Here is a 13,229-nt window from a genome sequence, read left to right as displayed (position 1 = left end):
CGTTCCAATTCATATCTCTACGACGTGTTACATCCAGGTATCTGTATGAGTTGGCCGATTGCAACAGTGACTCACTGACTTTACAGTCATAGGATACTAGGTTTTTTTCGTTTTGTGAAACGCAAAATTTTACATTTCTGAACATTTAGAGCTAGTTGCCATTCTTTGCACTACGCTGAAGTCTTATTAAGATCTGACTGAATATTTATGCAGCTTCCTTCAGATAGTACTTCATTACAGATAACTACATCATCTTCAAACAGTGTGCTTTTACTATTTATCTTGTCTGCATGGTCATTAATATACAACGTGGGTCCCAAAACACTTCCCTGGGGCACACCCGAATCTCGAATCTACTTCTACATCTGAAGATGATTCTCCATCTAAGATAACATGTCGTGTCCTTCCTACCAAAAAGTCCTCAATCTAGTCACAGATTTCACTTGATACCCCATATGATCGTACTTTTGACAATAAGCGTAGTAGGTGCAGTATAGAGTCAACTGCTTTTCGGAAATCTAGAAACACTGCATCTACAGGGTCGCCTTGATCCAAAACTTTCAATACATCATGTGAGAAAAGTGTGAACTGGGTTTCACTTAATCGATGTTTTCGAAATCCATGCTAGTTGGCACTGACGAAGTCATTCTATTCAAGATACCTTATTATGTTTGAGCTCAGAATACAATCTAAGATTCTACAACAAATCGATGTCAAGGATATTCGAAGGTAGTTTCGTGGATCACTTCTACTACCCTTCTCGTAGACGGGTATGACCTTTTCCTTTTTCCAAAAACTGGGCACGGGTTTTTGTTCGAGGGATATACGATAGATTATAGTCAGAAGAGGGGCTAACTCAGCCTCAAATTCAGTATAGAATCTGACAGGGATTCCATCGGGCACTGGAGCTTTATTCAATTTTAACAATTTCATCTGTTTCTCAACACCACTGACACTAGTATTTGCTTCATTCATCTTTTCAGCGGCAGGGGGATTAAATTGGGGCACTTCGCCTGGGTTTTCTTTGTAAAGAAACATGTGAAAACGGAGTTAAGCATTTCAGCTTTTGCTTTACTACCCTCAATCTCAGTTACTGTCTCATTCGCTAGAGATAGAACACTAACTTTGGTGCCACTAACAGTCTTTATATACGACGGGAATTTCTTTGGGTTCTGTGAAAGATCACTTGACAATATTCTGCCACGGTAGTCACTGAAGCATAACGCAATATTCCCTTGACAGCCAAACGCGTTGCATCCCACGTCTCTCTATCTTTGTTTTACACCTAATATGTAATCTCTGTTTCTTTAGAAGTTTCTTTACAGTGACTATGTACCAAAGAGGTTCCCTCCCTTTATGAAGTGTTCTACTGGGTACATATCTATCTAGAGCGTGGTCAACTATTCTTTTAAACTTCAGCCAGAGTTCCTCTACATGTTTTTGACCTGTGCTGAAAGTTTCAGGTTCCTCACTGAGATATGACACTACCGATTTTGTATCTATTTTACTGAACATATATATCTTTCCGCTTGTTTTAGTTGTCCTTTGTACTTTGGTGATTACTGTTGCCACAACTGCGTCATGGTCACTGATTGCAGTTTCTGGCCGGCCGTTGTGGCCGAGCGGTTCTAGGCGCTTCAGTCCGGAACCGCGCTGCTGCTATGGTCGCAGGTTCGAATCCTGCCTCGGGCATGGATGTGTGGGATGTCTTTAGATTAGTTAGGTTTAAGTAGTTCTAGGGGACTGATGACCTCAGATGTTAAGTCCCATAGTGCTTAGAGCCATTTGAACCATTTTTGAGCAGTTTCTGTGTGGACATCCTCAAAGACGTCAGATCTATTTGTTGCCATTAGATCCAACATATTTTCATTATGAGTGTGGCTCCTAACTATCTCTTCTAGACTGTTTTCAGAGAAGGCATTTACTAAAGTTTCACAGGATATCTTATCACACCCATCACAAACAAAACTGTAATTTCCCAATTAACTGTTGGATAATTAAAGTCTCCACCGACGATTATAGTATGATTGGGGAACTTATGTACAAGTGAACTGAGATTTTCTCTGAAGTTTTCGTGGGCAATAGAAACGCCCAGTTATCATTTTATGCCCACCCCTGATACTGTGTCTTGTCCAAACAATCTCACACGCAGCTCCAATTGCTGTTTCGGTTGATTTGAGATTCTTGTCTACTGCGATAAATACACCACCTCCATTTCCCATTTGCCTATCCTTTCGATATCCACTTAAATTTTTTCCCAAAAATCTCACTGCTGACAGTTTCAGGTTTCTAACAGCTTTCTGTACCTAGTGTTGTGTGAGCTTCACTGCATTTCATGAGCGCTTCAAACTCTGGCATTTTGTTGCGAATGCTTCAGCAGTTTACCATTACGATTGTGATACTCTCACCTGTGGGAGGCATTTCTTTCGACCTTACACTGATGCTTCTGTGTTTCCTACAGCTATCGTTATCTAGATTGGATGGAGAGTCACCTAATCTAAGAAAAACCTTGTGTGTACCCCACACACAGTCAGATATCTGAGTAGTCTCTGATGTGTAGTGTGCACCTGACCTGTTTAGGAGGAAACTACAATTCCTCTGGCGCAAGTCCAGTAAGTCGCAGCCTAGCGTGTCACAGAAACTTCGAAGTCTCTGGTTCAGTCCTTCCACTCGACTCGGAACGAAAGTGCCACGATCAGTTCTGAGGACAGTGCTGTAAATTGTGAGCTTCGTTGGACCTCCACTAGCAAGGCTCGCCTTCTCAACCTTCTCTGACAGTCGCTAGAATGACCTAAGAATGATCTCAGGAGTCCAGACGACAGGCATCATTTGTTGCAACGTCCGCCACAATCTGCTATTCGTTGGCTCTGTTCCCTCAATGGCTGCCACAATAGCCTCTTGAACATGTTGAATGAGGCCCTGCACACGCCGAGTGCACTTGGTATCCTTTACAGTCCCTTGCTGACATTTCCCAAAGGGGTACCATCATTCGCCGTACGTCTGAACTGCCGACGACTACTAGACCGCTACCCGTCATGCATGTCAGTGCTTGATGCAAATTTTCTGGACTTTATGAGGTAGACGTAAGAAGAAGATGAAGATAGCGATGGAAAATATGATCTCGAAGATGAAAATGACCCTTCTTACAGTAGTGAACATGAAACTGCTTCAGAGCAAAGCTGTGACTCAGACAACGAAGAGCGAAATGAACAGAGAGAAGAGGATCAGTGATGTATAAGGAGTGTGGAGAGGAGAGCTTGAATACTGAACATTTGTGAAAAATTTTATATCAGTTCATAAGTGAAGTTCATTATACAGGGTGGTCCATTGATAGTGACCGGGCCAAATATCTCACGAAATAAGCATCAAACGAAAAAACTACAAAGAATGAAACTCGTCTAGCTTGAAGGGGGAAGCCAGATGGCGCTATGGTCGGCCCGCTAGATGGCGCTGCCATAGATCAAACGGATATCAACTGCGTTTTCTTAAATAGGAACCCCCATTTTTTATTACATATTCCTGCAGTATGAAAAGAAATATGAATGTTTTAGTTGGACCACTTTTTTCGCTTTGTGATAGATGGCGCTGTAATAGTCACCATCGTATAAGTACGTGGTATCACGTAACATTCCGTCAGTGCGGACGGTATTTGCTTTGTGATACATTACCCGCGTTAAAATGGACCGTTTATCAATTGCGGAAAAGGTCTATATCGTGTTGATGTATGGCTATTGTGATCAAAATGCCCAACGTGCGTGCGTTGTGTATGTTGCTCGGTATCCTGGACCACATCATCCAAGTGACCGGACCGTTCGCCGGATAGTTATGTTATTTAAGGAAACAGGAAGTGTTCAGCCACATGTGAAACGTCAACCACGACCTGCAACAAATGATGATGCCCAAGTAGGTGTTTTAGCTGCTGTCGCGGCTAATCCGCACATCAGTAGCAGACAAATTGCGCGAGAAACGGGAATCTCAAAAACGTCGGTTTTGAGAATGCCACATCGACATCGATTGCACCCGTACCATATTTCTATGCACCAGGAACTGCATGGCGACGACTTTGAACGTCGTGTACAGTTCTGCCTGTACAGTTCTGCCACTGGCCACAAGAGAAATTACGGGACGACAGATTTTCTGCACGCGTTCTATTTAGCGACGAAGCGCCATTCAGCAACAGCGGTAACGTAAACCGGCATAATATGCACTACTGGGCAACGGAAAATCCGCGATGGCTGCGACAAGTGGAACATCAGCGACTTGGCGGGTTAATGTATGGTGCGGCATTACGGGAGAAAAGATAATTGGCCCCCATTTTATCGATGTCAATCTAAATGGTGTAATGTATTCTGATTTCCTACGTAATGTTCTACTGATGTTACTACAAGATGTTTCACTGCATGACAGATTGGCCATGTACTTCCAGCATGATGGATGTCCGGTGCATAGCTGGCGTGCGGTTGAAGCGGTACTGAATAGCATGTTTCACGACAGGTGGATTGGTCGTCGAAGCACCGTACCAAGGTGATCCACCGACAACGCCTGACAACATGTGTCAGCGCATTATCAATGCATGTGCGAACATTACTCGCTGTTGAGAGGAATGTCATTACACGTATTGCCAAATGCATTGAGGTTGACGGACATCATTTTGAGCATTTATTACATTAATGTGGTATTTACAGGTAATCACGCGGTAATAGCATGCGTTCTCAGAAATGATAAGTTCACAAAGGTACATGTATCACATTGTAACAACCGAAATAAAATGTTCAAACGTACCTACATTCTGTATTTTAATTTAAAAAAACCTACCTGTTACCAACTGTTCGTCTAAAATTGTGATCCATATGTTTGTGACTATTACAGCGCCATTTATCACAAAGCGAAAAAAGTGGTCCAACTAAAACATTCATAATTCTTTACGTACTACACGAATATGCAATAAAAATGGGGGTTCCTATTTTAAAAAACGCAGTTGATATCCGTTTGACCTGTGGCAGCGCCATCTAGCGGGCCAACCATGGCGCCATCTGGTTTCCTCCTTCAAGCTATACAAGTTTCGTTCTTTGTAGTTTTTTCGTTTGACGCTTATTTCGTGAGATATTTGTCCCGGTCACGCACGATCAATGGACCACCCTGTATACTACTAATTTTTCACACCGTGTATGTTCGTCTTACAGCCATGTATTACTGTTTCACGTTACTCCTAAAACGTAAACTAGTTAGAATTTTTATGGTTCATTTCACTTCGCTGTTAGGCACAGTTACATAAACTTGTTTTCCTTTTGTGATTTATTTTGAGTTTTTTTGTTAAACTGACGCTTTGTATTATAATATAGGCAAATATGAAGTTAATGAATAAATGTTTATGATGAAAACAAAATAAATTATTGTTCATGGCAAAAACAAAAGCAGTATCCTTTTCGATCCCACAACACCACTTATGATACAAAGGAATCACAACTCCGTTTGTGGGTTAACATAATAACTTATAAGTATCAGAATGAAAGACATACCGTCTACGAGGCCAGTGATTCAAGCGGAACCAACAAATGAAATTGTGAATTAGGAGCAAACAATAAAAATGTCCAATTGTTTATAGTGAAAAATTTGTATCAGTTCATATGTGAAGTCTGTTATGTATCGCTAATTTTTCACGATGTAAATGTGGGTCTTATAGCCATTTATTTCTATTTCATGTTACTCTTAACACAATTAACTAGTTTGAATTTTTAAGTTAGATGAAGCCTAAAACGTTGGCATTAAAAATTTTACAGGACAGAAAAAATGCTGAAACGAATATGGAAGAACATTATTTTAATGGGACGTAACTTAATAGCACTGACGTACAGAACAAGTGATGGAGAACGATAATAAATACATTTGAGGAAAAGAGTACCGATGCAACGAAACAAAATTGTTTCTTAGTTGCAGGTATTAAACGGAGATTTGGAAAAAAAGTGGCTTAGTAGCATCGCTACAAAACCTTCAGAAATCTCGAGTGAAGTTCTGAAGAGTTAGCTGCAAGTTGCAGGAAACAGATTGTTGACAAGATTAAATAACTAAGCCGGCCGCTGTGGCCGAGCGGTTCTAGGCGCTTCAGTCCGGAACCACGCGACTGCTACGGTCGCAGATTCGAATCCTGCCTCGGGCGTGGATGTGTGTGATGTCCTTAGGTTAGTTAGGTTTAAGTAGTTCTAAGTTTAGGGGACTGATGACCTCAGATGTTAAGTCCCATGATGTTTAGAACCATAAATAACTACAGAAGAATAGTTGAACGAAACAGAAAACTGCTGATGTCGCTAGACATCGCTACCTGCCATTGCCATTCTACTTTGATATACGTAAAACTCTCGAGATCTCATTTATGCAGAAGTTCGGTCACTGTCACGCCACCCCCATCCCTGGTCACGCACGAGAAATTAGTTAAGAACTCGGTACGGGGGTGTCTTCTAAGACGGATTCTGTGCAGTAACAACCTGTGCCTATTATTAGTTTTTGCCCGTATAGGTTGGTTAGATTTGGTTGGTTTGGGGGAAGGGGCCAAACAGCAAGGTCATCGGTCACATCGGATTAGGTAAGGATGTGGAGGGAAATCGGCCCTGCCCTTTCAAAGGAAACATCCCGGCATTTTTTTGAAGTGATCTGGGGAAATCGCGGAAAACCTAAATCAGGATGGCCGCACGCGGTTTTGAACCGTCGTCCTCCCGAATGCGATCCCACTGCGCCACCTCGCTCGGTTCTGCCCGTGTAGAGACGCTTGCAAAAGTGGTGTTTATTTTTTGACCATAAGTAAGTATATGAAGAAACGTGGCAATGTGAAGCCCGTTGAACTGTGCCATGCATGAACTAAGGCTTACAAGTATGTTCATAACGTCCTACTACCCAAAACTAATATTTTGTTATTTTTTGTTCATTAGATTAAATTAGTTCTTGCCCAGCATGTAAGTCTGACTACCTCCCCACCCCTACCCCTCCCAAATAAACTGTAAAATTTATGTGTCTGGAATTCACGCTGTTATTAAATGTTATTATCATAAACAGAAAAATGAGACGCAAAATTGGCTGCTTGTTGAGTTGTGTTCAAAATTTTATTCTTTGAAGATTGTGTTACGTGTTGCAGGTATGACAATGACCAATCCGCTGTAAAAATATCTTAATTATCACTCCTCCTACAGTACCCACATTAGAAACAATGTTATGTATTATCCAGTTTGTGTACGTTTGTTCATGATAACGACAGATAAATACATCAGAATAAATATTCTCGCTGTTTGCTCCCTCCCCCATAACCAACCAAATCAAACCAACCTGTTGTTGTTGTTGTGGTCTTCAGTCCTGGGACTGGTTTGATGCAGCTCTCCATGCTGCCCTATCCTGTGCAAGCTGCTTCATCTCCCAGCACGTACTGCAGCCTACATCCTTCCGAATCTGCTTAGTGTATTCATGCCTTGGTCTCTCTCTACGATTTTTACCCTCCACGCTGCCCTCCAATACTAAATTGGTGATCCCTCGATGCCTCAGAACATGTCCTACCAACCGATCCCTTCTTCTAGTCAAGTTGTGCGAGCAACTCCTCCCCAATTCTCTTCAATACCTCCTCATTAGTTATGTGATCTACCCATCTAATCTTCAGCATTCTTCTGTAGCACCACATTTCGAAAGCTTCTATTCTCTTCTTGTCCAAACTATTTACCGTCCATGTTTCACTTCCATACATGGCTACACTCCATACAAATACTTTCAGAAATGACTTCCTGACATTTAAATCTATACTCGATGTTAACAAGTTTCTCTTCTTCAGAAACGCTTTCCTTGCCATTGCCAGTCTACATTTTATATCCTCTCTACTTCGACCATCATCAGTTATTTTACTCCCGAAATAGCAAAACTCATATACTACTTTAAGTGTCTCATTTCCTAATCTAATTCCCTCAGCATCACCCGATTTAATTCGACTACATTCCATTATCCTCGTTTTGCTTTTGTTGATGTTCATCTTATATCCTCCTTTCAAGACACTGTCCATTCCATTCAATTGCTCTTCCAAGTCCTTTGCTGTCTCTGACAGAATTACAATGTCATCGGCGAACCCCAAAGTTTTTATTTCTTCTCCATGGATTTTAATTCCTACTCCGAATTTTTATTTTGTTTCCTTTACTGTCTGCTCAATATACAGATTGAATAGCACCGGGGAGAGGCTACAACCCTGTCTCACTCCCTTCCCAACCACTGCTTCGCTTTCATGCTCCTCGACTCTTATAACTGTCATCTGGTTTCTGTACAAATTGTAAATAGCCTTTCGCTCCCTGTATTTTACCCCAACCTATACGGGCAAAAACTAATAACAAGCACAGGTTGTTACTGCACAGGACCTGTCTTTGAAGACACCCCCATAACGAGTTCTTACGTAATTAAATTTAATGTTCACAAATTACCATCAAAGTTCTGGGCCCACACTTCTATATCCGTGTAATATTAGATTTTAATTTTTCTGTTATATGAAAAGGGCATACTAAACATCTCTATGCACATTAATTGCTGTCCGGTACACTTCATACATGCAAAGTCAAATATTTTATAAGAAATTCTGGAAAAAGTTGCTTGAGTAGGTTAACCACCCGCAAAGTAAACATTGCCGAATCCTCACAGAAAACATGGCTGACGATTCGCTTCACGATGGCGCGACGTACGGTTCGCTCGGAAGCGCCATGCAGCTTTCGAATGTCACTACATCACAATTACAGACAGATTCCGTTCTAAAGTACCGTGCATTTTGTGTCTGCCTCTTCTTGGCATCTCAGCAATTTGCATTCGACGTCTGGAATGAACTGGGCTTAAAGCTTTGAAGAGATAAACCCAAGGGCATTTCGCTGGTTTTGTGTCACTACTCAGATTTTGTTAGTTCTTTCTTTCCTGTTACAGGAAAAAAAAGGACTGGCCATCTCTATTTTTCTAGGTTCTGTACTGGACTTCATCGTATTGCAAAACTATGTTCCAATAAATTATTGTGCAACGGCATTGCTAATTTGTTATCTTTAGCGCCAAAGTGGTATTGCTGTTGGCTTCAGTTCGAAGCTCCCCGCGCTATTCTATCCTGTGTCGTTGGTAGCATTGCACTACACTAAACAAATGTGTAGAGTGCAGTACAACTAACGTCGCTCATTATGTTTTCCAGAATACAGTGTACGCGAACACCCAACCGACGGATATTAAATACGCTACACGACCCCACGGTGCTGCAGACAATTAATAAATGTAGAAGGGAAAGCAGAAAGGTGGAAGGAGTCCATAGAAGGTCTATTCAAGGGCGATGTACTTGAGGGCAATGCTATAGTAATGGAAGAGGATGTAGATGAAGATGAAATGGGAGGTATGATACTGCGTGAAGAGTTTGATAGAGCACTTAAAGACCTAAGTCGAAACGATGTCCCGGGAGTAGACAACATTCCATTAGAACTACTGACAGCCTTGGGAGAGCCAGTCCTGACAAAACTCTACAATCTGGTGAGCAAAATGTATGAGACGGGCGAAATACCCACAGACTTCAAGAAGAATATAATAATTCCAATCCCAAAGAAAGCAGGCGTTGACAGATGTGAAAATTACCGAACTATCAGTTTAATAAGTCACGGCTGCAAAATACTAACGCGAATTCTTTACAGACGAATGGAAAAACTGGTAGAAGCCAACCACGGGGAAGATCAGTTTGGATTCCGTAGAGATATGGGAACACGTGAGGCAATACTGACCCTACGACTTATTTTAGAAGGTAGATTAAGAAAAGGCAAACCTACGTTTCTAGCATTGGTATACTTAGAGAACGCTTTTGACAATGTTGACTGGAATACTCTCTTTCAAATTCTGAAAGTGGCAGGGGTAAAATACAGGGAGCGAAAGGCTATTTACAATTTGTACAGAAACCAGATGGCAGGTATAAGAGTCGAGGGACACGAAAGGGAAGCAGTGGTTGGGAAGGGAGTGAGACAGGGTTGTGGCCTCTCCCCCATGTTATTCAATTTGTATTTTGAGCAAGCAGTAAAGGAAACAAAAGAAAAATTCGGAGTGGGAATTAAAATCCATGGAGAAGAAATAAAAACTTAGGTGTTCGCCGATGACATTGTAATTCTGTCAGAGACAACAAAGGACTTGGAAGAGCAGTTGAACGGAATGGACAGTGTCTTGAAACGAGGCTATAAGATGAACATCAACAAAAGCAAAACGAGGATAATGGAATGTAGTCGAATTAAGTCGGATGATGCTGAGGGAATAAGATTAGGAAATGAGACACTTAAAGTAGTAAATGAGTTTTGCTATTTGGGGAGCAAAATAAATGATGATGGTCGAAGTAGAGAGGATATAAAATGTAGACTGGCAATGGCAAGGAAAGCGTTTCTGAAGAAGAAAAACTTCTTAACATCGAGTATAGATTTAAGTGTCAGGAAGTCGTTTCTGAAAGTATTTGCATGGAGTGCAGCCAGGACAAGAAGAGAATAGAAGCTTTCGAAATGTGGTGCTACAGAAGAATACTGAAGATTAGATGGGTACATCACATAACTAATGAGGAGGTACTGAACAGGATTGTGGAGGAGTTTGTGGCACAACTTGACTAGAAGAAGGGATCGTTTGGTAGGATATGTTCTGTGGCATCAAGGGATCACCAATTTAGTACTGGATCACAGCGTGGAGGGTAAAAATCGTAGAGGGAGACCAAGAGATGAATACACTAAACATATTCAGAAGTATGTAGACTGCAGTACGTACTGGGAGATGAAGAAGCTAGCACAGAATAGAGTAGCATGGAGAGCTGCATCAAACCAGTCTTAGGACTGAAGACAACAACAACCATCTGATGATGAATCGCTGGGCGGCTCGAAACCGGTAATGGAACAATAAAAAAAAACTGAAGAACAAAACAAAAGGCGACTGGTTGCAGTAATTTCATTCATTTCAGTCGCACTGTTCCTCATCCATAATGGATAAAAGTTTTATGTGAAAACCATTTCTGCAATGGTTAGCGCAGTTCTCAGACCCCCAACCACCCATACTTAAACGACGAATTCTTCGATACATTTAGTTAGAATTCTCCACTCGCATCTTGCCTCATATGTAAACGAGTATGAATCTTCCACACTTTGGGGAAAACATGACGGACAGTGCAGCTAACGTTACAGGAGTCGTCGCCAAAAATTTCGCTCTACGATCAGAACGATCACTGTATGGGTTGATGAGTTGTTCGTCTTATTCTCCCCTGTCGCTATCACTGCGGCATCCGTTATGCCTCGCAGCGCAATTTTACTGTAAACAACGGAGCTAGGGCGTACCGCCGTCTAACGCGCGGGGTCGCCACAAAGGCTCGAGAACAGCGTAGACGACTATAGAAATACGCAGAATGTAGTTGAATGTTCGTAGGTTCCAGTGTGCGCACGGGTGTGCGGACATTTGCCACGCCGGACATTTGCCACGATTTTACCTGCTCCGAAGTGTTGGGTCCCTAGTCTCCCCCTCCTCCTCCTCCTCATCGCTTACTGAGGCTTTCCGCTGGTTTACTTAACATACAACCACAATCTCTTTGGATTTTGTGCCACATTTCTAGAGAGAGTTTCGTTGTGGAAACTATTAAATGCATCTCGCATTGAAATCCGCACCAAATTTCGGTGATGACTGGGTGTTGTGTGCTGTCCTTAGGTTAGTTAGGTTTAAGTAGTTCTAAGTTCTAGGGGACTGATGACCATAGATGTCAAGTCCCATAGTGCTCAGAGCCATTTGAACCAAATTTCGAGCCTCAGTAAAACTTCGCACATCTTGGAGATTTTGCGTTCGTCTAAATTATACTTGCATTTTTCGGTGCCCCTGCAGCAGCTTTCTGTCGTGTTTTGTATACCATGGGGGATCAGTTCCGTCTCTTATTAAATTATATGGTATGAATCTCTCGAGTGCTGTTGATACTATTTCTTTCAACTTAAGCTACATATGGTCTTCACTTATATAGTTTGGAAGGATTGGAGACTGTCTCTTAGAAAGACATCAACCGAAATTTTAGTTGCTTTTATAAATAGATATATTTCGCGTTTTGTTTTGTTGAATTTTTTTGTTACGGAATTGAGCTTCACTACGACTGTGTGTTCACTAATCCGTGTATCCGTCGTGATGCTCGGGATTATTTGTGGCTAAGAGGTCAAGTGTGTTTTCGTAACCATTTACAATTTGAATGGCCTCGTGAACTAATTGTTCAAAATAATTTTAAAAAGCATTTAGAACAATTACGGAAGTGATTTTCTATCTACAGTAGGATCTGAAAATGTATTTTTATCAACATACGGAAGGTAGATTGAAGTTACTGCCAACTATAATTGTATGAATAGGGTACCTATTTGTGATGAGACCCAAGTTTTCTTTGAACTGTTCAGCAACTGTTTGATCTGAGACTGGGGGTCGGTAAAAGGAGCCAGTTATTAATTTATTCCGGTTGTCGAATATAACCTCAGACCTTACTAAGGCACAGGAACTATCTGCTTCAATGTCGCTTGTGAGCTGGAACACACATTTCTTTATTTTTCATTAACTTGTGCTTCTTGTTTCTGTTGTAGTGCACATCATTACAATTACGGCTTTTCCCTCCCAAACCAAGGACGCTTTCTCTGTGACCCTGAAAATAACCACAGCTAAACAATCTAGAACAACAACGTATGTTACAAGCAAAGCATTCTTTATTACTTCATTTCCTTATTTCTAACATTTTAAAATTGTATGTCGACTTTAGATGACATGTCAGTCATAGATGTTCTTATCTCTATTTAGTGAACGTATTTTCAGTCATGTTTTGAACATTGTCCCGCTACACTTTATTAGCAAATATTTCGCCGGAAGGGATATCGCATTTTAGAGAGTAAACTAATATTGAGTATGTCGTTCTTCATTTCAAACATTCACATTCCCATTTCTTCATTCCTTTTGTCTTTTGGGCATGCAATTGTAGTACTTAAAGAAGGCACAAATGCAGTGATCAAAAATAAATGATTACCGGCCGCGGTGGTCTAGCGGTTCTAGGCGCTCAGTCCGGAACCGCGCGACTGCTACGGTCGCAGGTTCGAATTCTGCCTCGGGCATGGATGTGTGTGATGTCCTTAGGTTAGTTAGGTTTAAGTAGTTCAAAGTTCTAGGGGACTGAAAGTCCCATAGTGCTCACAGCCATTTTGAAAAATAAATTATTAGGGTACATTCGC

Source organism: Schistocerca piceifrons, chromosome 1 (genome assembly GCF_021461385.2).
Source record: "Schistocerca piceifrons isolate TAMUIC-IGC-003096 chromosome 1, iqSchPice1.1, whole genome shotgun sequence".
In the NCBI taxonomy this organism is placed as follows: Eukaryota; Metazoa; Arthropoda; class Insecta; order Orthoptera; family Acrididae; genus Schistocerca; species Schistocerca piceifrons.
Note: the sequence above shows the minus strand (reverse complement) of the source record.